Here is a 17554-nt window from a genome sequence, read left to right on the forward strand (position 1 = left end):
GGTTGTTGCTCTGTTATTCTTACTTTGCTTCAGCCCTCAGGTCCTCTGCAAGTCAGTCCTGTCCGCCAGTCTGTTCTTCAGTCCAGTCCGCCAGTCTGACTACTTTCCAGCCCGACAGTCTGCCTACAGTCCAGCCCGACAGTCTGTCTATGGGTTCTGCCCGCCTGCTTACCTGGAACACCTGCCTGTTACCTGTCATGTCTGCCAGCCGGCTTGCCTGGAACTACCTGCCTGTCACCAGCCCGACAGTCTGCCTACTGTCCAGTCCGCCAGTCTGTCTATGGGCTCTGCCCGCCTGCTTACCTGGAAGCACCTGCCTGTTACCGGCCGTGCCCGCTAGCCTGGAAGCACCTTCCTGTTACCTGTTGTGCCCGCCAGCTTGCCTACCCGGAGCACCTGTCTAACTACCAGCCAAATCAGCCTGCCTGCCTACTCGGACCATCTGTCAGCCTGCCTGCCGTGCCTTTCCGCTGTACCAGTCTGCTCCTGCCTTCAGACCCGTGGGAGTCACCTGCTCTCATACAAGGTCAGTCCCAGAGTGGCACCTGGTCCCTCTGCTCGGTCGGTCCCTCCCTGGTTCACGGAGTCGACTGAGCCGCCGTGTGACCTTGGTCAGGCCGAGTAGATACTTAGTCACGCCCCTCTGGTCCCTCCTTGCACCGCAGCACAGAGGTTACACCACACGGATTCGTAACACTTGGCATAGCTGTGATAGCTCTGGAAGTGCCCACAGTCTAAAAGCTTATTGATTGGCTGTGCTGCAGCCTTTCAACAAGTTTTATTAGACTGACGAACCCGAACAGGAAACCAGACATACAGTAAAATTCTGGTTCGTTTTCACTTATTTCTACTCTCTAGCAATCCTACGAGCAGCTCTCACTGAAATTTTGCCTGGTCTTCCAGATCTTATCTTGACCTGGACTGTTCTTGTTAACTGCCATTTCTTAATTACATTTCAGACTGAGGAAAGGGCAAATTGAAAACACTCTTCTAACTTCTTATAGCCTTATCCTGCTTTGTGGGCTTACACCATTTTCATTTTCAGAGTTCTAGGCAGCTGCTTAGAAGAACCCATGGCTGATGTATTTTAACACAAGGTTAGAGGAGGCTGGGTTTTTATAAAGCTGGGAAATTTGCATCACCTGGCCTTTCCTAACGATTATCATGAACAAGCCATAACCTTAACAGACTAATTAAGTTATGAAACCTTGGTCAAAGTTATCTGAGCACACAAATCTCCAAAGGTGCCCAAACTTTTGCATGGCCCATTTTCGTTTTTGTAATTTTTAAAATGAAAAAGATGACCATATACAGTGGTGAAAAAAAGTTTGCCCCCTTCCTGGTTTCTTATTATTTTGCATGTTTGTCACACTTAAATGTTGCAGATTCACAAAACAAATTTAAATATTAGACAAGTTTAAAAATTAGACATAAAGCAGGCCACATCTCAGCTTGTAATTGCTTTGCACTGAGATTCTGCTGTATCCAGGGCTCCACAGTAAAACAATCAAATTTTTTCTGTTACTACCATGCTACATAAAGCAGGCCACATCTGAGCTTGTAATTGGTTTGCACTGAGATTTTGCTGTACCCATGGCTCCACAGTAAAAAATCTATTTTTTTCTGTTACTACCGTGTTACATAAGCAAGGCCACATCTGAGCTTTTAATACTTTGGTGCTGATATTTTGCTTCATCCAGGAGTTCACATTACAAAATCTCAATATTTGCTATTACTACTGTGCTACAGAAATTAGTCCACCTTTGAGCATTGGTGCTGATATTCTGCTCCATCCAGGGGTTGACATTATAAAATCTATTTTTTTCTGTTACTACCGTGCTACAGAAACAAGGCCACATCTGAAATTGTAATTGTTTTGAGTGACAAGTGTAGGCCTGGTGCTTTGAGAGCTATGCCAAATTCAGGGAACCCACATGAAGGAGACCCAACTTGGAGGCCAAATATCTCCAAGAATTATGGGCAGATACCACGAAAGTGGCATACATTTTTATTTATTTATTTTACTTACTTATATAGCACCATTAATTCCACAGCACTTTACAGACATTATCAATTTCCCCACAGTAGAAATAGTAAAATGGAGCTCTGAAACCCCTACTACTACAGGCAACCCACCAGATGGAGACCCAACTTGAAGTCTCCACATTTCAAAAAATTGTTAGTAACATCAGCAGCAGTAGCAACAACAAGCACAGAAGCCATGACAAAAGTGTCTTGAGAAACTTTTTTCAGCACACTAAAAACGACACCATCGACAAGTCTCGGGTATAAAAGTCCTTGGAGATCCATGACATGTTCATCTTGATGAAAGTTAGGTGATCTACACTTTCAGGGGACAACCAGATGTGCTTATCCATCAGGACACGATTAGCAGCGCTGAGAGAACACTGGCTGCCGGCCATGGCAAAAATTCCGAGGCGTGACTGGAGAGCTTAGGCCACTCTTCCATTTTTCTAGACCAAAATTCAAAAGGGTCCAACCCCCCACCTGATGGAATTGATGTGAAGATCGAGATACTCCATTACTTCACCACGTGTCAGACTTGTACTCTGTTCTGTTGGTGCATGGGCTGGTCTAAAAAATGAGTGAAACAATTCCTAGGGGTTGTAAGTCTATAACTGCGATGCATATTGTGTGCCTCGCTGCTGTCTTGGGGAAAACCACTCTCAAGATTGTCTTCAAGCATGTTTTGATACTCTAGCATGTGCACGTCACTTTCCAAGGCGGCAGAATCTGGCAAAAATTTACTCTTGTACCATGGATCGAACAGAGTGGCAACCCAGTAGTCAGTACTATTTCTAATCCTAACAATATGGGCAAAAATCATGTTTCAGCAAGAAGGCGCTCATGGGTTGGTCTCTTCCATGAGGTCCAAGTCAGTAGTGTGTTGGTGATGGGATGACTCTCAAGCTTGCTTCCTCCGCCCCCTCCCGCCAACCACAACCAACAGAGTAGTACATTATCCTCTTTATCTCCTAACTGTTGCGCATCCATCACCTCTTCCTCCTCGTCCTCCTCCATTTGTTCCTCGACTCCTGCACCTTCACTAACAGTTTCTCTTTTACCATGAGCCCCCATTGATTACTGTCCACCCTCCTATGGCAACTGTGATGACAGTCCGCAACTTAGAGATATTGTTATTCATTCCAATCTCCTCTGCTTCCTCCTCTTCCTCCTCTTCTCCTGGTTTCACCACCTCCTCAAATAGACTATTCAAAGTGTGCTCCAGCATGTAGATGACCGGAATAGTGATGCTGATGACTGCATCGTCAGTGCTAACTATCTTAGTAGCCATTTCGAAAATGTGCAGAAGGGTGCAAAGGTCCTTCATCTGTGTCCACTCCGCAACTGTGAATTGCACCACGTCCGTACTTCGTTGGCCCAGGCTATGCAAAATGACATACCTCACCAGGGCTCGTTGTTGTTGCCACAGTCGCTGCAATGTGTGCAGAGTTGAATTACACCATGTAGGCACATCGCATATCAATTGGTTAACTGGTAGGCCAAAAGTCGATGATCCATGGGTTGTAAATGGATGAAGTGAGCACACAGCAACCATAGTTTCTGCAGCAGTGCATCCAGGCTGGAATAGTGGCGTAGAAATTGCTGTACCACCAGGTTGAGGATGTGAGCCATGCAAAGCACATGTGTGAGATTGACCCGGCATAGGGCCACCACCAGGTTCACACTGTTATCGCACATAGACTTCCCTGGCTCCAGGTTCAGTGTACACAGACATAGCTCAAACTCGGCCTGGATAGCTGTCCACAACTCTTCAGCAGTGTTGAGTCACCCCCGTAGTGTTCGAGCTCGGTTCGGTTCGTCGTACACCCGTGTGTTCGCCGAACTGTTCGTCGAACTGTTCGTCGAACACCTTCGAACACCGTTAAAACCAATGGCAGGCAAACAAAAACACATAGAAACACATAGAAAACACCTTCAAAGGTGTCCAAAAGCTGACAAACTGCTCAGAAGACACAACTAACACATGGAAAAGTGACAAGTACATATAGTCATGCGAAAAGAAAAGAAGTGGAGGAGTAAAAGGAGGGGGAGACACAGATATAGGCATGTCATGCCCTTCTAAAATCCAAAAAGTGAGAAGCCGACACGGCCAGTCCGCTCCTGCCCGTGCCACCTCCGTGTCGCCGGGTTTGTGCCAGAGCCGCGGTGAACCCTGATGGCCAGCCCCCCTCTCCCAATACTGGTGCCTGTCCGCTGGTGAGTCGAGCGAGACCCCCTGTGGTGGAGGCAGCTCTAAGCTTTTTAATTTAAATTGTCTCTCTAATTTGAATGAATACACTTTAAATCCATTTACAAGGATCTATTGAAGGGCAAGTCTCATGCCAGCAGCCGCGTAATTCCAGCTACAGTAGCGTCCACTAAAGCTGCTGCAGTTAAAAACTTTTATAAGGATCGAGCTCGGCTGTCCACCGCAAGGCATCCTACTGCCAGTCCCAGCCCCTATGCCTTGGGGTGCCTCCTGATGCTCTTCACTGAGTATCCCGTGGTCCCGAAGCATTTCCTTTGAAAAAATTAAGTGTCCAAACTACAGGTGGTGTAGCTTGCTTAACAGCCGGGATAATCCGCTGACTAGCAGACACTGCTACTAGGCACAAAGTATTTCCTGGGCTAGATGCAGTTAAAAATTTGTAATTAGATACTCTCGTTGGATGCTGAGAAAACATTCCATAGAGTCTCCTGGCACGCCAAATATGATTCTCTTAAAAAGCTTGGGGTAGGGGTCTAGGGGACCCTTTATAGCCAAAATCACGGCCCTGTCTACATTAGTGGAGAGCCGCATGCGCTTATCTGTCAGCACACCACCAGCAGCGCTGAACACACGTTCAGACAGAACGCTGGCTGCGGGGCATGACAAGATCTCCAAGGCGTAAGTGGCTAGCTCCGGCCATTTATCCAGATTGGAAGCCCAAAAAGAGCAAGGGTCTAGTGACACAGTCATGGCTTCAATGTTTACTTGGAGATACTCCTGTACCATCGTCTCTAGGCGTTGACTATGTGTCAGACTTCTTGTCTCCTGTGGCCTTGCAAAGGATGGGCTAAAAAAGTGGTGAAGTGATTCCGCAAAATTGATGTTACCAGCAGATACTGTGGTTCTGTTACGGTTTGGGTGCTGAACACTCGACGGTCCCACGGTTGGCAAGTTGGAACTGTGAGATTCACTACGTGCACCACTGGTGTTTTGTGGAAAAGCACATGTAAGATTCTGCAACAGTCTCTGCTGATACTCCTGCATGCGTGCATCCCTTTATATGACAGGAATAATTTCTGCAAATTTACTTTTGTACCGGGGATCTAACAGTGTGGCAACCCAGTAGTCAGGATTATTTCTAATTCTCACAATTCGAGGGTCATGTTGCAGGTAGTGCAGCAAGAAGGCACTCATGTGTGTTGCTCATCCAGGAGCACCAAGTCCCTGTTGTGTTGGTGGCGAGGTAACAATCATGCTTCCTTCCTCTGTCCTCTCCCCCCAACCTCGCACAATAGAAATGTGATCAAGGTCTCCCTCATCTGATGAGTCTTCCATCAGTTCGTCCTCCACTTCTTCCTGGGCTCCTGCACCTTCCTCACTAGTTTGGCTGCTACCATGCGCCCTGGTAAAACCATCTCCCCCACCCACACATGCCTGCCGCCTTGGTGCTGCCGACCGTCTGGACCTTGCAGATGTTAGCCCTTCCGCATACAACTCCTCCTCTACTTCCTCCACCTCCTCTTGTGCCACCACCTGACTCCGAATTCTGTTTAACATGTGCTCCAGCATGTAAATCACAGGAATAGTCATGCTGATAATGGCATCGTCAGCACTAAACATCTTCGTCGCCATTTCAAAACTGTGCAGAAGGGTGCATAGGTCCCTGATCTGAGACCACTCCTCCAGCGTGATTTGCCCCACCTCTGGATCTCGTTGGCCCAGGCTATACGTCAGAACGTATTGCACCAGGGCTTGTCGGTGCTGCCACAGTCGCTGCAACATGTGCAGAGTTGAATTCTACCGGGTAGGCACATCGCATTTTAGCCGGTGAAGTGGCAGGCCCAACGACTTCTGTAGAGATGAAAGTCGCTGAGCTGCGGGATGCGAACGGCGGAAGTGAGCACACAGCGACCGTGCCCTCTGCAGAAGGCCATCTAGTCCGGGAGAGTGGGCTAAAAATTGCTGGACAACCAGGTTCAACACGAGAGCCATACAAGGCATGTGTGTGACATTGCCCCGGTGAAGGGCCGCACCCAGGTATGCAGCATTGTCGCACACAGCCTTCCCTGGTTTCAGGTCCAGTGGAGACAACCATTCATGAAATTGGTTCTCCAGAGCTGACCACAACTCCTCAGCTGTGTGACTCACATTTCCCAGACATTTCAAAGTAAAAACCGCCTGATGACGTTGAGCCCTACTGCCAGCATAGTAAGGAGGTGTGCAGGATCCCTTCTGCGCAGTTAGAAAGCTTGTGGCATGACCAGACAGGCTTTGGGTGCAGGTGGAGGACCGAGAGGAGGTTGAGGAGGCAGAAGCAGTGGATGAACTTTGAGATAAAGAGGATTGATGCACAACTCGTGGGGACGGCAAGACTTGGACAGCAGCCCCTTGTCCTGCTGTCACCATAGTTACCCAGTGCCCAGTCAGCGACATGTAACGCCCCTGTCCATGCCTACTAGTCCAAGTGTCTGTGGTGAAATGCACCCTGTCACACACAGAGTTTCTCAAAGAAGCGGTGATGTTGTGTGCGACATGCTGGTGGAGCGCAGGCACACCTTTCTTTGAGAAGTAGTGCCGACTGGGCATCTGGTACTGGGGCACTGCGTCGGACATAAGGTCTCGAAAATCCTCTGTGTCCACCAGGCGGAAAGGCAGCATTTCTGTAGCCAACAGCTTGCAGATGGTGAAATTCAACCTCTTAGCTTTCTCATGGCTAGGAGGAAATGGTCTTTTTCTTGTCCACATCTGAGGGACCGAGGGCTGGCTATTGTGCTTAGACGGGGTTGATAAGGGTGTCCCCGGCAAACTGCCGGTCTGTGAGGAAGATGCAGGCGGACATGTTAGGTTGCCTTGATCCAAAGGTGGTGCTATCGATGTCGGACAGCGCTCAACACCAGCTGGTGTTACCACCTCCAAAGAAAATGATGACCTGCCAATCACGCTGGCTGTTGCGGGTAAAGAGGTGGCAGGTCTGCGCCCCAAAACAGGTGTGACTGCTGTCCCCCCAGTCACAGAGGATGAAGAGGCCGCGGATGCACAAGATATGGCAGACGGTGGTTGGCCCGGCCGGCTAGGCCGCATTGTAGCACAGTGAGCTTCCCACTGCAACTTATGCTTCATGTCCATGTGCCGGTTCATGCATGAAGTACTCAAACTATGTATTTTTTGGCCTCTACTTAGCTTTTGCTGACAAATGTTACAGATAACACGAGTTGGGTCATCTTTATCGATCTGAAAAAATGCCCAGGCTATGCAAGGCTTAGCACCCATGCGACCTGAAGAGCCACAACGACTTGTGGTGAGAGACAGAGTTGTGTTTGAGAATGCAGTTGTTGACGTGCTTCCAGTACTACGTCTCTGTCCAGGAAGGTGCAACCTGACCTCGTCGTCACTAGCATTCTCCTCCACCTCCTCTGCTGACCTCATCTCTTGGCTGACTGTGGGTTGACAGTAAGTGGGATCTCCAACCTCATCATCATCACCCTGTGCGTTATCACACCCGTCGTCCTCAGAGTCAACCTGTTCCTGCCCTGACAAAAAACTAAAGTTGTCGCTCCAATCAGGTATTTGAGTCTCATCATCGTCTTCCTCATTGTCTCTACCAACAGGAGTTACAGTTTGGGAATGAGGGTCTACATTATGGTCAGAACCTTCTGCGTCTGGTCCTGGATCCGACTCATAAAGATTCTGGGCATCAGTGCAGATCATTTCCTCGTCTGGATTCACAGAAGCGCTGGAGTCGACCTCTGATTCCCAGGCTATAGTATTAGTAAACAGCTCCGCAGACTCAACCATCTGTTCTACCTCATACTCAGACGGGCAGCTGGAGATTTGGGAGCTGTGAGGAAGCAAGTGCGATTGGGGTCACACATTTGAGGACTGGAGTATTTGTGATGTTGAAGTTGATGTGGAGGAGAGCCCACTTAAAGGAACACTTGATATCCGTTGAAGCACCTGCTGTTTTTGTGCCTCATCTGGAATTTGTAGCGATTGGCGTGGCCGTAAGAAAGGGATCTTATCACATTGTCCGCTAAAAGAAGTAGACATTTTAGTTTGGCTGGAAGATGGTCTTTCTTCTGCAGATGTTACTGTTGCTTTAACACCTACCCCACGGACACAACCTTTTTTCCCCTTCCCAACACGCCTATTCCCCTTTCCACCAGCAGCAGGCCTTTTTCCACTCATTTTGGTGGTTAACTAATTCACAACTCTGGAGTTGTTTGCACAAAAAAACAATGGATGGGAACCGAGCAGAGCTGAGTGGCCAAACTGTGGTATTAGGCCAAAACTATTGGCTGGGTTAGATGCAGAAAAAAATTATATTCAATTTGCAACCTGATGAAGGTCAGTATAGATGGACTAATAGAACAAGTCCCACACACAGCTAGAAGCCCAAATATTTTTTCAGAGGTAGATGCAGAAAAAAAAAATATTCAGTTTGCAACCTGATGGAGGTCAGTATAGATGGACTAATAGAGAAAGTCCCACACACTGCTAGAAGGCCAAATATTTTTTCAGAGCTAGATGCAGACAAAAAATTATTTTTAATTTGCAACCTGATGGAGGTCAGTATAGATGGACTAATAGAGAAAGTCCCACACACTGCTAGAAGGCCAAATATTTTTTCAGAGCTAGATGCAGATAAAAATTATTTTTAATTTGCAACCTGATGGAGGTCAGTATAGATGGACTAATAGAGAAAGTCCCACACACTGATAGAAGGCCAAATATTTTTTCAGAGGTAGATGCAGATAATTTTTTTTTTTAATTTGCAGCCTGATGGAAGTCAGTATAGATGGACTAATAGAGAAAGTCCCACACACTGCTAGAAGGCCAAATATTTTTTCAGAGCTAGATGCAGAAAAAAATTATATTCAGTTTGCAACCTGATGGAGGTCAGTATAGATGGACTAATAGAACAAGTCCCACACACAGCTAGAAGCCCAAATATTTTTTCAGAGGTAGATGCAGATAAAAATTATTTTTAATTTGCAACCTGATGGAGGTCAGTATAGATGGACTAATAGAGAAAGTCCCACACACTGCTAGAAGGCCAAATATTTTTTCAGAGCTAGATGCAGACAAAAAATTATTTTGAATTTGCAACGTGATGGAGGTCAGTATAGATGGACTAATAGAACAAGTCCCACACACTGCTAGAAGGCCAAATATTTTTTCAGAGCTAGATGCAGATAAAATTTTTTTTTCATTTGCAACCTGATGGAGGTCAGTATAGATGGACTAAGAGAAAGTCCCACACACTGCTAGAAGGCCAAATATTTTTTCAGAGCTAGATGCAGAAAAAAATTATATTCAGTTTGCAACCTGATTGAGGTCAGTATAGATGGACTAATAGAACAAGTCCCACACACAGCTAGATGCCCAAATATTTTTTCAGAGGTAGATGCAGATAAAATTTTTTTTTAATTTGCAACCTGATGGAGGTCAGTATAGATGGACTAATAGAACAAGTCCCACACACTGCTAGAAGGCCAAATATTTCTTCAGAGCTAGATGCAGACAAAAAATTATTTTGAATTTGCAACGTGATGGAGGTCAGTATAGATGGACTAATAGAACAAGTCCCACACACTGCTAGAAGGCCAAATATTTTTTCAGAGCTAGATGCAGATAAAAATTATTTTTAATTTGCAACCTGATGGAGGTCAGTATAGATGGACTAATAGAGAAAGTCCCACACACTGCTAGAAGGCCAAATATTTTTTCAGAGCTAGATGCAGAAAACAATTATATTCAGTTTGCAACCTGATGGAGGTCAGTATAGATGGACTAATAGAACAAGTCCCACACACAGCTAGAAGCCCAAATATTTTTTCAGAGGTAGATGCAGATAAAAATTATTTTTAATTTGCAACCTGATGGAGGTCAGTATAGATGTACTAATAGAGAAACTCCCACACACTGCTAGAAGGCCAATATTTTTTCAGAGCTAGATGCAGACAAAAAATTATTTTGAATTTGCAACGTGATGGAGGTCAGTATAGATGGACTAATAGAACAAGTCCCACACACTGCTAGAAGGCCAAATATTTTTTCAGAGCTAGATGCAGAAAAAAATTATATTCAGTTTGCAACCTGATGGAGGTCAGTATAGATGGACTAATAGAACAAGTTCCACACACTGCTAGAAGCCCAAATATTTTTTCAGAGCTAGATGCAGAAAAAAATTATATTCAATTTGCAACCTGATGGAGGTCAGTATAGATGGACTAATAGAGAAAGTCCCACACACTGCTAGAAGGCCAAATATTTTTTCAGAGCTAGATGCAGACAAAAAATTATTTTGAATTTGCAACCTGATGAAGTTCAGTATAGGTGGACTAATAGAACAAGTCCCACACACTGCTAGAAGGCCAAATATTTTTTCATTGCTAGATGCAGAAAAAAATTATATTCAGTTTGCAACCTGATGGAGGTCAGTATAGATGGACTAATAGAACAAGTCCCACACACAGCTAGAAGCCCAAATATTTTTTCAGAGGTAGATGCAGAAAAAAATTATATTCAGTTTGCAACCTGATGGAGGTCAGTATAGATGGACTAATAGAACAAGTCCCATACACAGCTAGAAGCCCAAATATTTTTTCAGAGGTAGATGCAGAAAAAAAATATATTCAGTTTGCAACCTGATGGAGGTCAGTATAGATGGACTAATAGAGAAAGTCCCACACACTGCTAGAAGGCCAAATATTTTTTCAGAGCTAGATGCAGACAAAAAATTATTTTTAATTTGCAACCTGATGGAGGTCAGTATAGATGGACTAATAGAGAAAGTCCCACACACTGCTAGAAGGCCAAATATTTTTTCAGAGCTAGATGCAGACAAAAAATTATTTTGAATTTTCAACGTGATGGAGGTCAGTATAGATGGACTAATAGAACAAGTTCCACACACTGCTAGAAGGCCAAATATTTTTTCAGAGCTAGATGCAGAAAAAAATTATATTCAGTTTGCAACCTGATGTAGGTCAGTATAGATGGACTAATAGAACAAGTCCCACACACTGCTAGAAGCCCAAATATTTTTTCAGAGCTAGATGCAGAAAAAAATTATATTCAATTTGCAACCTGATGGAGGTCAGTATAGATGGACTAATAGAATGCTGCTATGCCCAAAAGATTTTACTTCACTAGGTGCAGTAAAAAAATTGGTATTCTATACACAGGTGGTATATCTTGCAACACAGATAGGCTACTCCACTGACTAACACACTCTGCAATAGGCCAACAAGGATTAGCTTTGCTAGATTCAGCCAAATGCTGTGAAAAAAACTTGCACAGCACTGGCACAGACCTGCCTGGCAAAAACTGATAGGAACTGATGTAACCTAGTCCTGAAAAGGACTGCAATTACAATTAGTCTTTACTCCCACAACCTATCTATTTAAGAGCACAGACCTGCCTGATAAAAGTCGTAGGAAATGCTGTAACCTAGTCCTTAAAAGGACTACAATCACAACTATTCCCTACTACCAAGCTATCTGTAGATTTGTGCGAAAATTGGCTTGAAATTAACAAGGTATAGCACACACAGCAACAGCGGTGCCGTCTAACACGCAGCTGCAGCAGTGAGAAAATGGTGGCGACGGGGAAAATGGCTTGGTCTTATAGGGCAAGGACATGTGACATACACTGCCAATGACACATGCCCTTGCTTGTGTGAAAAAAAGCACTTCGCTCCGTGTGTGCGCTGCTGATAGGCTGACAGATTGCACCTCCCCACTGTAAATGCGGGAAAGAGAAAAAAAAATGGAGATCTTCATTATTCCTGCAGAGATCCATCCCCTGCCCCTCCCCCCGCCCCGCTGTACACTCAAACTGCGTATTAACATTAATTTTCATCATTACTGAGAAAAAATCCAGTTATGATTTTGGTGCACGAACAGTTATCGAACATAACCTCGAACAGCCGAATTTTTCTCAAATCGTTCGTGTTCGCCGAACGGCTCGAACACCGCCCAAAACAGCTCGAATTTGAGATTGGCGAACAGTTCGAGTCGAACAACGCTCATCTCTACTCTTCAGCTGCATGACTGCGATCTCCAAGGCATATTAATTTAAACACTGGCTGATTATGATGAGCCCTGAGGTGGACACGTGTCTCATTAAGGCAAAGGTTGAAAGTGCAGGTGGAGGCCCCAGAGGAGGTGGAGGAGGCAGAAGCAGTAAAGAAGTGTTATATACAGAGGTTTGTCCTGCAAGCCTTGTAGATTCCAAGTCTTGTGACTAGACACTTTGGTCACCTTAGTGTTCCACAAGTCTTGGGGATTCCAAGACTTGTCACTAGACACTTTGGTGTCTAGTGGTTTAGTTCTCCATCCGATGGTGTGTAGTGGTTTAGTTCTCCAGCCCTAGCTGTTTAGTAGGCTAGTTCTCCAGCCTCTGTTGTCTAGTAGTTTAGTTCTCAATCTTCTGGTGAGTACTGGTTTAGTTCTCCATTCCCAAGTGCCCAGTAAGCCTTGGGGATTCCAAGACTTGTGGAGCAGTCCATTCCCAGCCTTCCCCCACAGCCACCAGAGTAAACCAATGCCCAGTCAGAAAGATGTAACTCCCTTGGCCATGCTTGCTTGTCAAGGTGTCAGTGGTGAAATGCACCCTGTCAGACATAGATTTTTTCAAGGAACGAGCGATTTTGTCTGCAATATGCTGGTGTATTGCAGGCACAGCTTTCTTAGAGAAGTAATGGTGACTAGGCAACTGGTACTGGGGGACTGCGACTGCCATCAGCTTTCGGAAACAGTCTGCATCCACCAGGCGAAAAGGCAGCATTTCCGTTGCCAACAGATTGGAGATAGTGGAGTTCAAGCTCTTTGCTTTGGCATGTGTAGGAGGTGTGACAAAATCACTGGTAAAGTGCTGGAGGGGAGATATTTTTCCCTGAGGCTTTTAGCCTCAGTGAATTAAAACAATTTAGTTTCCTCCAGCATGCTATGTGCAAGGAGGGGTTAAGCCACCATTTGTAAAGGATGTGTTTTTGAGACCAACCATAGAGCTGGCAGGAGGTTGTTCTCCATATCTTCACCCCAGGGTATGATCTGGTGTTTAAATACTCGGCCTGCTGAGGCATTGAGTGTTCAGTGTCTGGGGAAGCTAGCTCCAGAGAGGAGCTTGTGTGTTCTGTGCCAATCTGAACCCTATGTTTGCTGGACTCTGAGTGGGCGGATCCTGCCTACTTCAAGGACTGTGTTGGTATCACCACTTTGTTTTGTTTTCCTGTTTTTGCCCAAAGGGCCGTGTTTGTTTTACTTTCCTTGGTTTATGCTGCCTAATAAATCTGGGAAGAATTTAAAGAGACAGTGTTCCTGTATACCTTTATGTGCAACCAAGTGAGCCGATCTATCACAGTTGCCGGTATAAGTGCACGAAAGATCCCCAGGAGGCATGTCTAACAGCTGAGGACAAACCGCATGTCCTGGGTAAAGGCGGACATAAGTCAGGAAACGAAGACAGACAGTATGGAGGACCTGGTCAAGAATCTTGTGCTAGCTCAGCAGGAGACAAGCAAGCTAATATTGCAACAGATCAACAAACAGCAGCAGCACCAACAAGACCCGCAGCAACAGCAGATGGAAATGCTCGCAGATGCGGTTTGTGGGAGAGTGGCAGCCCCTCCCCCAACTTCAGATGATGACTTGTCCGTCTGAAAAGCGGTAAGACGAGCCATGCAAAAAATGTCCCAGAGGAATGATGTGGAAGCATTTTTGACTGTTTTCGAGCGGGTGGCAGAGCGGGCACCCTATCTGACTAAAGAGCCCCAAAAGCTTATTATGATCTATGCAGAGGAATATTTCAAGTTAAAAACTGAGATACTGGTGCATGCTGGAGTGACTATGTCAGTCAGAGCCCAAAGGTTTCACTACTGTTGAATATTGCGGTGATAAACCCCCTCGCTCCCAAATGTTCGATCTCCTCCATCTTGTACAGAAGTGGTTGCAGCCAGCGTCCTCCACCCCAGCCCAGATGGTAGAACGGGTCATGATGGATAGGTTTATTCAGTCCCTATCTAGGCCCATACAGACCTGGGTTGCGCAAGGAGACTCTTGGAATGTGGACAACCTGGTCAGCCTCATAGAAAGATACCAGGTGGTCGAGAAGTCCCTAAGTAAGCCGGGAGGTGCTACATTCCCATACTGGGGAACCTCGAGGAAGTCCGAATCCCAAAAGAGGGGTATTAGAGCCACCACTGGGGGTAGTCCAAGGTCCCAAAGGGTTGCTGAGGGTCTACCAAAAGCTGCTGGGAAAGACTTGATCTGCTGGAGGTGACTCAATCCTGGACACATAGATGCCTGTTTTCCTATGTCCTCCGAGCAGATGGACTGCAGTGTAGGAAGTCGCTGCCTTAAAGGCACAAAGACATCTATGGTCAAGTGGTCCCCTCAAGCGGAGATGGCATTCCAGGAGCTGAAGCTCGCCCTATGTAAACTGCCAGTCTTAGAGGCGCCTGATTTCACTGAGGAGTTTGAGGTTCAGACCGAAGCCTCCGAGGTCAGTTTGGGAGCTGTGTTGTCCCAGGAAATAGATGGGGATGAACATCCAGTTCTATTCCTGAGTGGGAAACTTTCCTCCTGTGAAAAGAACTATACCATCGTAGAGAAGGAGTGATTGGCCATCAAATGGACAATTGAGACTCTGAGATATTATCTGGTAGGCCGAAAGTTCAGGCAAGTATCAGATCATGTGCCCCTGAGATCGATGAGAAAAAGAAGGAAGGGAAAGACTGCCCCATGTAGAGCACAGGTCCAGGAAACTACATGGAAAGGCAGGTGCCCTCTCCAGACTTCCCTGTTTAGTGAGTGAAGGTGCCAAAACCCATGGCTTTGGGCAGGGGAGGGGGATATGTGACAAAGTCACTGGTAAAGTGCTGGAGGCGAGATATGTTTCCCTGAGGCTATTAGCCTCAGTGAATTAAAACCATTAAGTTTCCTCCAGCATGTTATGTGCAAGGAGGGGTCCAGCCACCATTTGTAAAGGTCGTGCTTTCATAAGAACAACCATAGAGAGGGCGGGTGGTTGTTCCCCATATCTTCACCCCAGGGTGTGGTCTGGTGTTTAAATATTTGGCCTTCTGAGGCATTGAGTGTTTAGTGTCTGGAGAAGCTAGCTCCAGAGAGGAGCTTGTGTGATCTGTGACAATCTGAACCCTATGTTTGCTTGACTCTGAGCGGGTTTTGTTTTCCTGTTTTTGCCCAAAGGGCCGTGTTTGTTTTACTTCCCATGGTTTATGCTGCCTAACAAATCTGGGAAGAATTTAAAGAGACAGTGTTCCTGTATACCTCTATGTGCAACAAAGTGAGCCAATCTACCACAGAGGAAGCAATCTTTTATGTGACTACAGCTACGGGACCGAGAGCTGGCTGCTGTGCTGAGAGAAGGTGAAGTAGGGTGAATATGACAAACTCCTGGACTGTGAGAGAGGTGCAGGCAGAGATGTTATGGTGGATTGAGAAAGATGGGGTGTGCTTGCTGTCTGAGATCGGTCAAAAACAGCAGGCATGTCCACTTCCATAACAGCTGACGGGCTCTCACTCACCCCGACTGTAGCAGGTAAATAAGTGGAGGTTCTGCAGCCGAAGACCTGTGTGAGAACACTTGCCACAGTGACGGAGGAGGAAGAAGCAGCAGTTGCGGTTGATGAGGTGGCTGGAGGTTGGCGAGGCCTGCTAGTCCACATTTTAGTGCAGTGAGATTCCCAGACTAACGCACGTTGATCGTGCATGTAGTAGTCAAATTATTGCAATTTTTGCCTCATTTTTTTACAGCGTTGGCAGATAACGTGAAATGGATCATCTTTTGCTGTCTCAAAAAAGGCCCAGGCTAGGCAACCCTTGCCGCCCCTGCAAACTGCAGACCCACGATCACTGCTGGCCACAGCTAGAGTTGTAGCTGAGGATGCAGTGCTTGTCTTGGTGGCATCACTCCGTGTCTGTGGAGGAGGCCGCAACGTAACCTCCTCATCTTCCTCCTCCACCTCCTCTGCTAAGCTACTCAGCTGCATGCCTCTGGGCTCTGGGTTCACACCAAGTGGGATCTACAACCTCATCATCACCCTCTCTGTTCTCCCACTTCTCAACCTGGTTGCCAAGGCCCGCTAGTCTGCATTTTAGCGCAGTGAGATTCCCAGTCTAACGCATGTTGATGCATTACTCTACCATATTGTTAGGATCATTCAGCCATGGAGGGTCCTTGTTGGAGTCGGGGTATCCCCGTAACAAGAAATACACAGACACGTAGTGTATAATCAAGTACTGGGAAGCCCCTGAGCGCGTCTGTCTCTATAGGTGCTGTCCCTTTATTTATACTCATAATCATAGTTTTTTGTCAGACATGCGCAGTAAAATGCCTTTGTTTCACAAGCAGTGAAGTGATGATTCATAACAGTGGAATGTTGATAAGAAAGTTTCATAAACAGAAAAGTGATAATTCATAGCAGTAGAAGGTTGCTGAGACAGCTAAAAACAAGTTACAATCTAATTTCTGGGCGTCAGTCCAAATGTCCAGATAAGGGAAGAATAACTTCATCTGTGTCTTACATCGTAGTCTTGGGTGAAGTATAACTCCTATCATCCTCTCAGTCCCCCCTTTGATTCTTCCTTATGGACTTTTGGTAGAAGACCTGGTCCGGGAGTTCTTTTCTTTCATATTCTTGAGTCCGTGTTACAAAACTTATTTATGCATATTAAAATAATTTTTAATCCTATTTTAAACACTACATATATGACTACTATAATTAGCACAATCTGTAATATACCTTGCAGAATTCCAGCCACCCAACCTCCAATACCCTTAAACCAGTTCTTTGGGTTGAGAAAGGAGAAGGTGTCTGACCACCAGCTATCTTTATTTTGGTCATTGTGTCTGTCATATTCATCCCGTAATCGTTGTATATCTGCCAGCTTGAACCTCATACTCATTGTACTGTTTGGATCTATGTAATGACAACAGGTTGGACCAATAATTTGACACATTCCTCCCTGGGCCGCAGTTAGGTAGTCTAACACTACAGTATGTTGATTAGTAACAATTATAAGTTGATTTTGGACAGCTATACTAGTATTAAGTATATCCATAATATCCCATATCTGATCATCTAGATAGTCGGTGGCCTGAACTAATTTATCCCACATCTGCATCAACATTGGATACACAAAGAAAGTGCTGAATATTTTATTAGGAATTCCCATTTGGACCACATGTGGCCTACCTGAAGGTCTAGGCGAGTTGTCGGCTGCTCTTTTGTATAGTGTGTGTTTAGGTACTGCTTGCATATCTACCTGCTGATTCTGAACTATAAATGTGGCC

The sequence above is a fragment of the Phyllobates terribilis genome, unplaced genomic scaffold (assembly GCF_046119375.1).
Source record: "Phyllobates terribilis strain yellow unplaced genomic scaffold, ASM4611937v1 Scaffold_11__3_contigs__length_659146591, whole genome shotgun sequence".
In the NCBI taxonomy this organism is placed as follows: Eukaryota; Metazoa; Chordata; class Amphibia; order Anura; family Dendrobatidae; genus Phyllobates; species Phyllobates terribilis.